This window comes from Gadus macrocephalus, chromosome 7 (assembly GCF_031168955.1).
Source record: "Gadus macrocephalus chromosome 7, ASM3116895v1".
Taxonomy (NCBI): Eukaryota; Metazoa; Chordata; class Actinopteri; order Gadiformes; family Gadidae; genus Gadus; species Gadus macrocephalus.
The window spans coordinates 27,249,779-27,264,449 of NC_082388.1; the positions used below are offsets into that span (position 1 = coordinate 27,249,779).

General features: G+C 46.7%; 1 long non-coding RNA gene across 1 annotated transcript; it reads right to left on the reverse strand.

Moving 5' to 3' along the window:
- Window positions 1–298: 298 nt before the first annotated feature.
- LOC132462128 (uncharacterized) lies at window positions 299–2,314 on the reverse strand. The gene is made up of 3 exons (XR_009526725.1): window positions 1,948–2,314; window positions 1,571–1,631; window positions 299–1,024 (listed from the first exon to the last, which is right to left on the reverse strand). It is a non-coding gene; the product is annotated as an uncharacterized LOC132462128 (long non-coding RNA).
- Window positions 2,315–14,671: the final 12,357 nt, after the last annotated feature.

Sequence of the window (14,671 nt, forward strand, 5' to 3'; positions counted from 1 at the left end):
GATAAAGATACAATAAGCGGTCAAATTATTCTTTAACTTGTAAAAAGTAAAGAGGACAAAAAGGATTCAGACTGTTCAGTTTATTGACCGTCAATTGTTTGCCAACTACCAAGACATTTTTGCCAGGCTATATCAAATGTATTCAATTATATGTCCCTAAATTCAAGTAGGCTGTTTAACTCGTTTCATCGGGTCGTAGGCTATACATTCAAGGCAAAACACTGACTACAGTTAGCCCCGAAAACAAAATACACACCAACACAGTGGGACAATCTCGTATCCAACAGTTTACTTAAATTAAAACAGAACTGCAAATGTCACTGCGCATCAAGTAGCCTAGCGAACAGCTGTTTAAGAAACTGAGGACACAGAAGGCGGTACTGGGAGGGAATGAGTGGGAGATCTTTTCTTAATAAAAGGAAGCCTACCCACTTTCTGCATGCAATCCTGTTTGGCTTTATCGATCACACGGCGGCTGAACTTTACTCTTTCAACCATAACTCAATTCCCACTGATCTGCCAATAATATTCAGTATCGCGCCCAAAAGTGAACCGCTCATCCCCGCTAAGAACGTCACAACACAACTCCATAACGTAATACAATGACGGAGAGAGTTGCAATGCAAGCAACCTGTTTATAGTTTGCACATTTCCATGGAATTCTGGCAAAAGCCCAACACACAAACCCACACAGTAAATCTATGAAGCAACAAGTGTGGAATTGCTTCAGATAATATTAGCTTCAGATAGATCTGGTTACAGATAAGCTCTTGGGGAAGGGAGACTTGACGAATCCCAGATGATCCCAGTGCATAAACCGGGCTCAAAGAGACGTTCTTGGTTGGGACAAATGAAAGACTTGGCCAATCAAAGGATAAGACTGGTCCAAACATACACAAAGTGAGGGGGGTATAGAGTTGTGTGCAGCAGGCACACAGAGGGTGAAGCTCTTTGAGTAGTGATTGGGTAGTTGGCGGTGTAGGCGGAGCAGGTGGAGCAGGGATCTTCAGGGTAGATGAGGTTCCTGTGGATCGAGGCAGAAAAATGTCCGCTTAGTTTAACATGGTAAACATTTGTACTGGAGCATAAAGAAGTCATTTCATTAACCAAAAGGGCAACCACACTATTTTATACACAGCCGATTAAAAAAAAACAAAAAAAAAAAAAGTAAAGTTGTAATTTTCTCTTACTGTTCTCCCTAAAGAAATCTAGCATGGGTGTTCACTTATGGAGCCCATCCCAAGCTCTGAATGTCTGGGTGCCGTGGACTGGTGCCAGGGTCATTAGAGCAGCTCCATAAAGTACTGCATGACCACGTTTCGAAAAACAAAAACCCGGACAGGGCAGAGAACACAAACCAAACAAAGATGTCCAACAGAGGCTAGGAGGGACTTCATATAAACGCGATTATAGTATACAAGTCAATCGAGTATACAAGTCAATCGAGATGTTCCCAGAGAAGACGTTCCTTCAGGCCTTTTATGATGATAAGGAGGGATTCGGTAAGTGCCGTCAACGATAAATTCACCCTCCCTTTAAGAGATAGACATAAATATCACAACACACACACCATCTTCTCTGCTCCATGGTCTCCGGTCTCCAGCACCTCCATCTGCCCTCTCCATCTTCATCTAAAGGAATATAAATCACCTTTATTGATCCCTCGGGAGTCCCAGAGAGAACAGGCAGAAATAATAAATCAAGGGAGAACAATACACAGGATGTAAGCAGGCAGTGTGAAACATACAGAAGACGTATATAATGTGGGGGTGAAAGGGGTGCAGCAATAGTTCACTTTAAACCGTACACTTGCAAGAGGCTGCAAAACAAGAGTAAGCTATTCATATTTATATATTTGCAATAGTCCCAATTATCCAGATTTATAAGCCTTATTAAAAGCTTCCTTTAAGTCAAGTCCCTCCTGTATGCAGCAGTTCAGTGTCTCACCGTCGGGGTGTGGAAGCCTCTACGGATCCGAGTCTGGTCGATGCACTGATCCTGGCTCGCTTCCTGGTGTTTGAAAAGGATCTTAGTTAGAAAAACAGGTTCTACAAACGACTAGTGTTTTACCCAAGCCACCATGTTAGAGTTTGGCGTCCAGCCTGTATTGTAAAGTCAAAGATTTGTAAAACTTATCTATGATCCAAGTTTTCTGTAGAAGAGTGGTCATACTACAAGAGTACATTTGGTAACATTAGGTTATGCAGTAATACACATTGTAAAGCATTTGGGTTAACCCTAACCAAAAAAAACAACACCATGACCTTAGCTTACAAATACCAGCTAGCTTTATCAATACCACAGGGGGCGAATAGATCCCAATTAATAAATGATTACCAGACCATTCCTTAACAGTTAATGTGCTGTTGGTTATTGCTCATTACTGTCATTAACTAATGTTAAATAATTAAGAAACCTCATGGTAAAGTGTGACCACACGTCTTAGAAGTCAGAGAATCATGGCTTGAAAAAAACATACTAGGCGAGGGTGCTCAGAAGTTCCCTAAAGGTTCAGCCCCGCCATCTTGAAACTTTTTACAAGAATTTCTTGAATACCCCGTTGTTATTGCTGTCATTATGATAATGAAAAAGCACCAAGATGTGGCTTGGAATGAGTTCATGAGCTCGTGTGAAACCATCCTGGACAGAAAAGGCTGAAGCTGGTTGTAGTTGGGGGCGGGGCTCGTTTAATGACACCAGTAAGCAGCACTTTGACTGGTTCTGCTGGAGTGGAATGAATGATTCTAAAAGTCATTACAAATATTAGCATTTCGGTGTCTTACCAGTCAGCATCGGGTGGACTTGGGGAGTTCATCTCTGCGGGGCCTTCGTCCACCTACAGCTCGCCAGCATCTGGCCTGGATTTCAAAGATTTATTTGATCAAATCCTGTACAATACCAAGTATGCAAAGCTCTGCTACGAGGCCTCCGAGCCCCGGCTCCGCTAGGAAGTTGGCTATACCTTTCTTGGGGGGGCCTTCGAGTAGTCATCATCAGGACCAGATGGGCCAGAGGACTGCATCTACGATCAAGCAACCAGTGACCGATTGAAAGAGTCGCTCACCACCATACCGTCGCAACACTAACCAAAAGGAAAAACAAGTAACACCTTGTACAGCTAACTTCATATTAAATAGTAAAGTTGCATCATGTAGTTAAATATAAAAGTAATGAGTCACCATAACAAAAGACCGGCCTGCGTCACATCTGGGTCGTCAGGGAAACCGGACTGAACACAAAGATGTAAACGGTGAATACATTAACCAACCCATCAAGGTCACGATTAACCAACAAGGATGTAAAGGTTACTTGCCTTTGTGTTGCTGCAGACTTTGTTGCCGATGTTTGGATAAATCGTCCGTTAGTAAATCACGCAAATTAGAAATATGAATATGTAGAAATTCTTTCAAAAATGTAAATTTGTGTACAAGGCAAATTTGATGCAAAGTGTTCCATAGAAACATTGAATATGTACCAGAATTCATTACTACAAAGGTTCAGTTCACAGCACAGTTGGTTTCAGACAAAGCATGCACCAAACTAGGGTGTAAAGCCCCCTTTACACCTTTCAAACATCCTACATTCAATCCGACAGTCAGCTGACTGGACATACAAGGACCCCCAACGCAAGTCAAACCAGCATTGCACTAAACAAAACAAGCATTGCACAGAACACATTGCACAGAACAAAACCACATTGCACAGAACACATTGCACAGATCAAAACCACATTGCACAGATCAAAACCACATTGCACAGATCAAAACCACATTGCACAGACCAAAACCACATTGCAGAACATCCATTATCAAGCATCTGCCAAGCATCTGCCAAGCAGCAGCAAGCAGCATTGGGAAGCTGCCAAGCTGCAGATAGCAGCTTCAAATGTATTGAAAAGGGAAAGAGGAAGGCCAAGATCAGAAATGGTAGAGTGTTACGAGCGGTGTGTGCGAGTACATGTGTTAATGAGCACATAAACTTCTAATCCATCACAACCAAACACTAATGGAGCCCAAACACACCAACACTCATCCATCCAGTCAGTCCTGAGTCTTCCAGGAGGTCCAGTGAGTGGAGTCAACAGTGGATGAACCAAGAAACGTTTTCCTATAGCTGGGCTCCAGCGAGAGAGAGCAGCATGAGCGCCTCACTTAGCTTTTGAAGGAGCTTCTGGGAAATTGGAGTTGTGGAGTTGTGCGATTTCTTGGTTCCCTGAGGGACTCGTGCCTCCTGGTTTGATGTTAAGAGAATCCACTGTGCCAGAAGGACGTCTTGGCAAGAAAACACACTTGGGATGTTAACCGCCCGAGCCAGACAGTGTCTCAACACCTTGTGTTGAGGCTGGGATACTTACCTACACTAACCCGATGCGTTTCTGCAAAGCACACAGACGGTAAAGTGCGTTCCCATTTGCACTTGAAAGGCTGTCATAATTCCTGGCTGACGTGGCTCACACTTCACCACTGAAATAGGACCCGCATGCAAAAACTGCTGGATGAAATTGAAGAAAATATGCACCTTCAATCAAAGCGGTCCAACAGCCCTGTTAGACTGGAGTTAAGACTGAAAGAAGTCCGCCAGTGGAAAAGCACTCGGCCTTGAGTGGCTCCTGACATGCCGACCAACTGGTCCGATTGGAATTAACCTTTGATATGGCCAGTAGTTTAAGCTCTGCGATGGAGATGTTAAGGAGTCCTCCTGACCAGTAGTGGACAGGCGAGGTCAGGTCAGTCAGTCCACACGTAACGTTACAACACCGGTCCGCATTCAAGACACAATCCAACATCACCAATCATACTAGGATAAATGTCAAAGTTTGAGGGGAAAGAACAGGGACACCGAAAGCACGTGTGTGTGTGTGCGGGAGACAGGGAGAGTGTAATGTGTGCGGTGCATCATCACACAGCAAATGACAAACAACAACACGGCTCACCAGAAGCCCAACCACCGACACCTCTTCAACCAGCACGTTAGAGAACAAAACCGGGTGACTCACTGCGGGGTTCCCGAGTCGCTCCCTCGGCGGTGGCCACGGTGCTGCTGATCAGGCAGTGGTGAGAAGAGGCCTTTGGATGAGAGGTCTTTGGATGAAGAGGCTCCGGAGGAGGCCTTTAACTCTACGAGGAGTGTTGTAGGCCTATTCATAAGAAACCCCATGCCAGTGTCCAGGTGCAACACGGCAGATGTCACAGGGTATCATGAATTGAATGAGGTGTCCCGGGTGTTGACTTTGTCCGTCGAAAGCACCATGAGCAAAGTAACGGCGGGTCATTTTTGGGTCATTTTCGGGTCATTCTCGTGTCAAGTCTGTCTCGGGTAAAGTCTGTCTCTCAGTCCATCACAAACCAACCCCTTCTTCTCTTCTTCTTCTTGGGGTTTTACGGCGGTTGGCATCCACAACTTGGTGCATTACCGCCCTCTTCCAAACCAACCCCTAGCGGGGGGTGAGGCGCGTTATTATCGAGGTGCACATGAACAGGTGCGCTTAATTATGAGCTAATGAGAAGGAACGCGCTGTGATTGGCTGAAGAAGAAGACACGCAAATGATCGTTCCTGGTTTCTCTGGGTTGTGTCTACGTCAAAGTAGGCTCATTTTGTCTGGCACAGATGACGCTATAGGAGGGGTTAATCACGTGATCTGACGTTATGTAAATTACATCTTATTAAACCGTACATATCATCTTTTAATTTCCAAAGGGTCAGAAGATGTGTCATCTAGCTACATCAAATAGAGCTTAATGTGAATCCCAACGCACTGCTTACAAATCTAATACCCCACTTTGATGTAGTCCTCATGGTCCGCCCTATAATACGATGTGATAGGTATGACTGCGAAAAAAACACATTTAATGTCAGACTTAATGCATAAATGATTAATCTCATATCCAGGTTAATTGTCCTCGATGACAAGTGGAAATAAACAAGGTATTACATGAAGAATGAAAGAGGAATGTTTATTTAAAGGAGAAATCGAAGTTCACCCACGGCAGCTGTGCTCTGGGTCCCCCTGGAGGGCAGTCAGGAGGGGGACCTCCAGACTGATGGCTCCTCACATGGAGGTCAGGGAGCGGAGAAGGCTGCAGGCCCGTCGGTGGCCATCGTTGACACCCCTCCACCCCCTCTACCTCCACCCTCCACCTCCTCTACCTCCACCCTGCGACTCCTCTCCTCCTCCACCCTCCACCCCCTCTACCTCCACCCTCCACCCCCTCTACCTCCACCCTGTGACTCCTCTCCTCCTCCACCCCCTCTACCTCCACCCCCTCTGCCTCCACCCTCCACCCCCTCTGCCTCCACCCTCCACCCCCTCTACCTCCACCCTGCGCCTCCTCTCCTCTTCCACCCTCCACCCCCTCTACCTCCACCCTGCGCCTCCTTCTCCTCCGTCCGTGCGATCTATGGAGCTCGCTGGTGTCTTGCTGCTCCGGTGTGTGGGTGCTCAGTAACTCCAGAATGGTGCTGGGGTTCAGCCGTGATGTCTGCTCTCACTGACCTCCTTCCATCTCTTCACGGGTCCCTGCGGCTCCACTCTGCACTCCAGTGGGGCAGCACTGGGGCGTCGGTTGGTAGCTGCTCCAATATGGATTGCATGCTCAGTTCAGTTTTGAATCGTGAGGGTCTTAATGAGGTTCTCACGCGTTCTCTCAGACGGTGGGGTCTCAATGAGGTTCCACACCTTCTGGGTCGGGTCCATTAAACGTACAACTTCGTTGGCGGGCATGGTTATGAAAAAGGTCCCACACACATTATTACCAGCATATTATATTTAATAAACGTATATATTATATATTTAAGATATACTTACATCGTAAGCATTTTCACGATATTTCAGCAGATTGTCAAACAAAACAGATGGAGAGGTTTCATCAAGGCGATTGAATTAACTGTCAAATAAGTACGGAAACTGATCAAGAACAAGGAATTAGGTGGAACACTTAAGAAATATGAAGCAAATCTGAAAAAGCTGCCATTATGTGAGTGACGTGTTTCAGGATCAAGGTTTGAACCCGGACAGCTGCATGGAAGATGGCTGACAGGCTCAAAGTAAAGTTGCGATGTGAGTCTGTCGCGGTGGCATCGCCCCGCGGTCGGGGAGCGTGTTACCTCCTCGTCCTGAAAGGAGGTTATAAATGGCTCTTCTTCTCCCATATGAGAGGTCCAGGAACAGTGTGTGCACTGTGAATTGTTCAGCGACTGGTCACTGTTCATTTATTCATGCATGGAGTGCCTCACACAGTCAAGGTCAGACGGTTTTCTGAAGGGAAAGCGAGGAGAGTTCTGTGAAGATGGCCTTTGTGTGAAAATCACTTGACACTTAAACAGTTCAAGTGCTGAGATTCACTCAGAAATGCTGCCTTAAATATTAACATATGGATCTTAAAGTAATCCTGAATGCAGGTGTTATGATCACAAGTATAGCACTTTCTAGGCTACAGATATTCTGGTGATGAATGGTTAAGGGGAGGACAGAATGTGGTGCAGGAATTGCCACAATTTAAGCAGACAGATGTTCACATAAAACTACCAAACACAATGCCAGCCGGAAGATCATAACCGAATAATTAATGTATGCTGCAAATCAGTATAAAATAAGGTGACTACGCTTAAAATAATGCAGAATCGTTTTTAATGGTCCAAAGTGCGAGACACCGGGCTATGTATCATCAGAACAAAGTTGCACTCGGGAGAGCTTATGAGTGTTCATTATATCTGAGCGTACAATATTATTGTCCATTTAACACATAAAATATTCTTAAGTAGACAAAAAATGATATTATTGCTGATTTTATTATTGATTATTTGTTTATTGAATAATTATGTTTTTGATGTGTGTGAGTGTGCGGCCGGTTTGGTGTACATGCACGGGTGTGTTTATGCGTTTGTGTCTGGCATGGGTGTGTGTCTGCTTGCGTGCGTGTGTGCGTACGTGTGTCTAATTGTGTGTGCGTATGTGAGTTTGTGTCTGCCTGTGTGTGTCTTCTCGCATGGGCATAAGTGAGTGTGTGTCTGTGTGTTTGTCTGTGTGTGTGTGTGTGTGTGTGTGTGTGTGTGTGTGTGTGTGTGTGTGTGTGTGTGTGTGTGTGTGTGTGTGTGTGTGTGTGTGTGTGTGTGTGTGTGTGTGTGTGGGTGTGTCTGTGTCTGCGTGTGTATGTGTGTGTGTGTGTGTGTGTGTGTGTGTGTGTGTGTGTCTGTGTGTGTGTGTGTGTGTCTGTGTCTGCGTGTGCATGTGTGTGTGTGTGTGTGTGTGTGTGTGTTTAAGCAGAGAGCCCAAAGCCCCGGCACCACAACATCAGCCCCGGACAGGGACACGCCCCGCCCCCCCGCCCCCCCCGTCTGGGGCCCGCAGCCAAGGGGTCCCAGGGGAGGACAACAGGCAAACCAGAGGGCCCCCAAGGACTGAACCCGCCTGCACGGCTGGCTGAGGAGGGGGAGAGAGAGAGAGAGAGAGAGAGAGAGAGAGAGAGAGAGAGAGAGAGAGAGAGAGAGAGAGAGAGAGAGAGAGAGAGAGAGACAGAATTATTATTATTATTTCAAGGTGTTACGATGACAAGTTTGGGGATAATTCATCTATACAAAGTATTTTCAATAAAAAACAAATTGACATATTAACAATAAAACAACATGCATGGCTAAACCATCATAAGTCAATAGGAACATTTGTTTTTTTATATTTACATGTGACTGCATACAAATGTGCCCACAGACATGGTAACTAACGTATGATAGTAAGCATTATCGACCCTTAACACTAATATTCAGAAAAAACACTGCATCAAAAGGCTATTGGCTTAAGCAATACAAGTAGAGGCATATACTTGAACGTTATACCCTGAACTTTTAAATGTTGCAAACGTGCAAAAACATAATTATATATTTACGTGGCATTCAGTCCAATGCGGAAAATATATCTGTGGCATTCAGTAGGCCAATGCTGTGGTAATGTGTGTTAAGTATGACCAAGTGGTTCTTTCTGTTCAAGAGATAGAACTTTATCAATCCCCTGTAGGAGAAATGTGTTTATATTTGTCCCGATAAAAAAATAGCCTAATGGTAAAAAAAAAAATACAAAACACAACGGTAACTGAGTAAGTCAAACCGTCCAATCTGAAGGCTCTACTTAACCACTCCCCCTACTCACTTCCACCAATGCAAAGCGAACAGAACTGAGTAAGGGAGGGCGTAGCCCAACTAGGCTAGTTTGTGAACGACCCAGAGAACCCAGTGTCTCAAAAAGAGGGCATGTCTGGGCAAAAGAGGACGTCTGGTTACCCTACGTACGGCATTTGATTCCTACCTGTAACACTGTTAATAGCGGCCGAAATTGGTGGGCGCTATCCTGGTAATTTCTCTGCGTGAGAAATACGAAGTGAGACGTGTGAGCGTGTGCATCGGTTGAATTGCGTGTGTCTCACGCCGAATGCGTGAGAATTGAGAGCCCTGTCATCTGTATATTATCCCAGATGTTGACAGTCGCAGCTCAGCAAAAGAGGCGTAGAAGAAGAAGGGGGCCGGATGTTGATAGTAATGGTTGTGGAACTGTGCAGCGAAGTTTGACAAATGTATTAAATATGCAAATTTGATCGGACCTGACTGGAAAGTATAACCCGACACAGTGGCGGGTGAAGTGACACAATTCACCCGCCACCATACAAATCCACAAATATAGGAACCAAAACACAGTCTGTTATACATGTTTAAGAAGTGTGTGTTACAGTCCTATCCAAAAAAAGAAGAGTCTTTAAACCTTTTCTAATGCCGCTTTTCCACTGCATGGTACCAGCTCGACTCGACTCAGCTCGCATTTTTTGCGTTTCCACCGCGAAAACATGGTATCTGGTACCTGAAGTGGCTGCTTTTTTTAGTACCGCCTCGCTCTAGGTTCCAAGCGAGCTGAGCCGATGCTAAAAGGTGACGTCGGCAGACGGCCGGCCACTGATTGGCCAGAGAGTGTGACGAAGTCACGAGAGCGACATGGCAACCATGCTGGTAACAGCCATTGCAGCGCCGCAGCCAACATATTCCACTTCTTCAACTTCTTCAACATGCCAGCTAATAATAGTAATGTTATCGATGTCCTCCATTGTTGTTATGTGGGTTCTGTCCATGTGTGGGTTGCGTAGGTGATGTTTGCGTCGCATACAAAAATACGTCACGGCCCTTTCGCGCAGCCGACCCCGCCCACGTCCAGGAGGTACTATTTGCGGTGGAAAACGACCCGTGCTGCTACCGTGTCGAGTCGTGTCGAGTCGTGTCGAGTCGAGTCGAGCTCCATGTGCGGTGGAAAAGCGGCATAAAAGTGACCACTGCTCGTCATTCCAAAGGGTGACGCTCCCAAGACGAGGTGCGACTCTTTTCCCTCCTGCTGTGTGGAGATTCCTTGGAATTGTGACTTGTGAGTTGCCTCAGTGTCAGTGAAGGCGGAGTGGACCGGCGGGCCAATCACAGCGCCCGTAGCAGCCTACTTGGCGGGTTTCTAACGGGATCTAAGCTGCTTCTCTCGCTCTCTCATCCCTGGAGCGGTGGATAAGACAGATAGATACCTCTGGAGAAGCGTAGGCAGCGAGGGCCAAGGGAATCACGATGCAACGGGTGTTGGGTATCCGGGGATCGGGGGAGCGAGTGCGAGTGGAAGCCCTAAAGGCCTCTCTCCCCACCTGAATCAGAGCTCTATTAACCCCGGGATCGGGCTTCGTGAAACGGACCTCCACGCGTGTCCCGACTCACCAACCACCAGCGCTCCCAGCAGGGCCGACGGGGACTTTTGGTGCAGACCTGAACGTTTAACCAGCGTTTATGTTTTGTTGGTGATCTCCTGAACACTGACAGACAGTGTTGTGTAACGGGTGCAATTTAAATGTGCTGTTGGGGAGAAACATGAATGACATTCGTCCTTAATTCACACAAACGAAGGGGACTCGAACCGTCAGACAGGTTGCTGAGTTCTCACCAGTTAAATAACGAGTGGTGTTATACGTCCACACAGTGCCTTACTCTCTATTCTTTTCCTGCCTCGCCTGATTTTATTTCTCTTCAGTAGATATGAACCATCTCCTAAACCTGAGCCAATGATGCATAAAAATAGAGTCTGTGGTCTCTGTACAAAGTAAGATGCTGTATTAGGTATTAGACGTTGCATGCAAGATACACCCGTCTGACTTACTTGGGAAGAAATACAAAAGCATTCTGAATGGATGCCTATCTGTCAATCTGTCAATCAGTCAGCTAGGATATGAGTTAGTGTGTCAGTCAGTCTGTCTGGTTGTCAGACCCCAGGTAAAGGGAAATCGATGGAGGGTTTGAGACGACTCTGTTCGCTGTCGGCCTGACAGAGCAGCACTGCTGGCGCTCTGACGCTGAGAGAGTCTTCAGAACAGAAGAACCACATCGCTCTCCTCCTGCCTAAAGGTCACCGCTGAACAACAACCGCTCACATAACAATAACATGCCTTTCACTTGAGCCACAACAACACATCATACACACGGAAATAGCTGCCGTTAAAAGCCTTAATCCTCATCTCTTGGAAGCCAGAACAGTAACCGATGCCGTATTAATCCCCCGGTTAAAAGCCATCACACAGTTAAAGAGCAGGGGATTGATAGCTCCCTCTTTGTGTTGGAGTGGCTGAGTGAGGGAGAGAATGGGGAATCAGTAATCCCCTTTTGTACTTCTGATCCTTAAATGTGCTGTTTGTCCCTTTATCCAGAGCCACTTAGGGCAGCGTTCAGGGAGGGCGGCTGGAGAGAGCACTCGGTCGCTGGGAAAGCAGGTCAGCACGGGCGGGAGGGAGCGCCACACGGATAGCCTCCGGGATTACTGCTCACCAAATGTCTTAATTCCTCTGTTCACTAATGATCCCGGAAAATGCCCTGTAATCTGGGCGCCGTTAATTAAAAAGAGCACTGGGGCCGGTGGGGAACCACACCATCTGCTGCCCCTCATCGCACAAGACAGATCGGGCTGTCAGCCTCTCCACGCCAGACCACAGACCAGAGACCAGACCCACTACACCCACAGACCAGAGACCAGAGACCAGAGACCAGAGACCACAGACCAGAGACCAGAGACCACAGACCAGAGACCAGAGACCAGAGACCAGACCACAGACCAGAGACCACAGACCAGAGACCAGAGACCAGACCCACTACACCCACAGACCAGAGACCAGAGACCAGAGACCAGAGACCAGAGACCAGAGACCAGAGACCAGACCAGAGACCAGAGACCACAGACCAGAGACCAGACCACAGACCAGAGACCAGAGACCAGACCACAGACCAGAGACCAGAGACCAGAGACCAGAGACCACAGACCAGAGACCAGAGACCAGACCCACTACACCCACAGACCAGAGACCAGAGACCAGAGACCACAGACCAGAGACCAGAGACCAGAGACCAGACCACAGACCAGAGACCACAGACCAGAGACCAGAGACCACAGACCAGAGACCAGAGACCAGAGACCAGACCACAGACCAGAGACCAGAGACCACAGACCAGAGACCAGACCACAGACCAGAGACCAGAGACCAGACCACAGACCAGAGACCAGAGACCACAGACCAGAGACCAGAGACCAGACCACAGACCAGAGACCACAGACCAGAGACCAGAGACCAGACCACAGATCAGAGACCAGACCACAGACCACAGACCAGACCACAGACCAGACCACAGACCAGACCAGACCCCCTACACCCAGAGACCAGACCCCCTACACCCAGAGACCAGACCCCCTACACCCAGAGACCAGACCAGACCCCCTACACCCAGAGACCAGACCCCCTACACCCAGAGACCAGACCAGACCCCCTACACCCAGAGACCAGACCAGACCCCCTACACCCAGAGACCAGACCCCCTACACCCAGAGTCTGTAGTCCATCTATGGGGGTCTTTATAGTCCATCTATGGGGGTCTTTATAGTCCATCTATTGGGGTCTTTATAGTCCATCTATGGGGGTCTATATAGTTCACCTATGGGGGTCTATCCACCTATGGGGGTCTATAGTTCACCTATGGGGGTCTATATAGTCCGCCTATGGGGTTCTCTGGGGGTCCCATGGGGTGACCAAAACAAACTGGAGGAAAATGATAAACGCCTGTATATCATTTTCTTAGATTAGAGCGTGAATGAGAGTGAGTGAGAGTGAGTTAGAGTGAGTGAGAGTGAGTTAGAGTGAGTGAGAGTGAGTGAGAGTGAGTTAGAGTGAGTGAGAGTGAGTTAGAGTGAGTTAGAGTGAGTGAGAGTGAGAGAGTGAGTGAGAGTGAGTTAGATTGAGTGGATAAGAGTGAGTGAGAGAGTGAGAGAGAGTGAGTGGATAAGAGTGAGTGAGAGAGTGAGAGAGAGCGTGAGTGAGAGTGAGTGAGAGTGAGTTAGATTGAGTGGATAAGAGTGAGTGAGAGTGTGAGAGAGAGCGTGAGTGAGAGTGAGTGAGAGTGAGTGGATAAGAGTGAGTGAGAGAGTGAGAGAGAGTGAGTGGATAAGAGTGAGTGAGAGAGTGAGAGAGAGCGTGAGTGAGAGTGAGTGAGAGTGAGTTAGATTGAGTGGATAAGAGTGAGTGAGAGAGTGAGAGAGAGCGTGAGTGAGAGTGATTAAGAGTGAGTGAGAGTGAGTTAGATTGAGTGTATAAGAGTGAGTGAGAGAGTGAGAGAGAGCGTGAGTGAGAGTGATTAAGAGTGAGTGAGAGTGAGTTAGATTGAGTGGATAAGAGTGAGTGAGAGAGTGAGAGAGAGCGTGAGTGAGAGTGATTAAGAGTGAGTGAGAGTGAGTTAGATTGAGTGGGTTAGAGAGAGTGAGAGAGAGTGATTAAGATTGAGTTTGATTGGGTGAAAGAGTGAGTGAGTTAGAGCAAGTGAGGGAGTGAGTTAGAGTGAGTTAGGGGTGATTAAGAGTGAGTGTGAGTGTGTTAGAGTGAGTTAGATTTAGTGAGGGTGCTTAAGAGTGAGTGAAAGTGAGTTAAAGTGAGTGAGGGTGAGTTAAAGTGAGTGAGAGTGATTTAGAGTGAGTGAGAGTGTGTAAGAGTGAGAGAGTGAATGAGAATGAATGGATTAAGATGAATTTGAGTTCAATAACACATTTGATCCTCGGTTTAGAGAAATTCACAATCTCAAGATTTTTTATAAGAAGGCAAATATTACAATTCCTACTGATATAATATTAGATTAAATATTAAATCTAATTTTAAATCATGTCATACATAAAATATCATATATAATGTGATATTTAAGATGAATTCCCTTATTTATACTTCTTTATTCATGTTATATTTTTCTTATTTCATTCAAATTAAAAGAATGAAGAGTAATAAAAACAAATCCATAAACCAGACTGCCTTGACGCCTCCTTCTACTCAACACTAACGCCTCTGAATCCTCCATCTCAACGCTTTTCTGAAAACAATACGGCTCCAAACCAACACATCTGAGTGTTTGTTTGCTCTTGATATGATATTAGCTCATCATGCCCTGAATAATAACCTCCCAGCCGGGGGGATTAGGGGGCCGGGCGGGCTGTCCAGATTAGCGGGGAGAGATGAGTTTGATCGGGCAGCGAGCAGAGACAGATTACGGTGCCTCGCAGCAGCAATTGGAGCAGATGTCATTCTCCCATCATCTGAACAGTTGGGCCAATAATACCACTGCCACTGCCGCTGCGCCCGGGCGTTA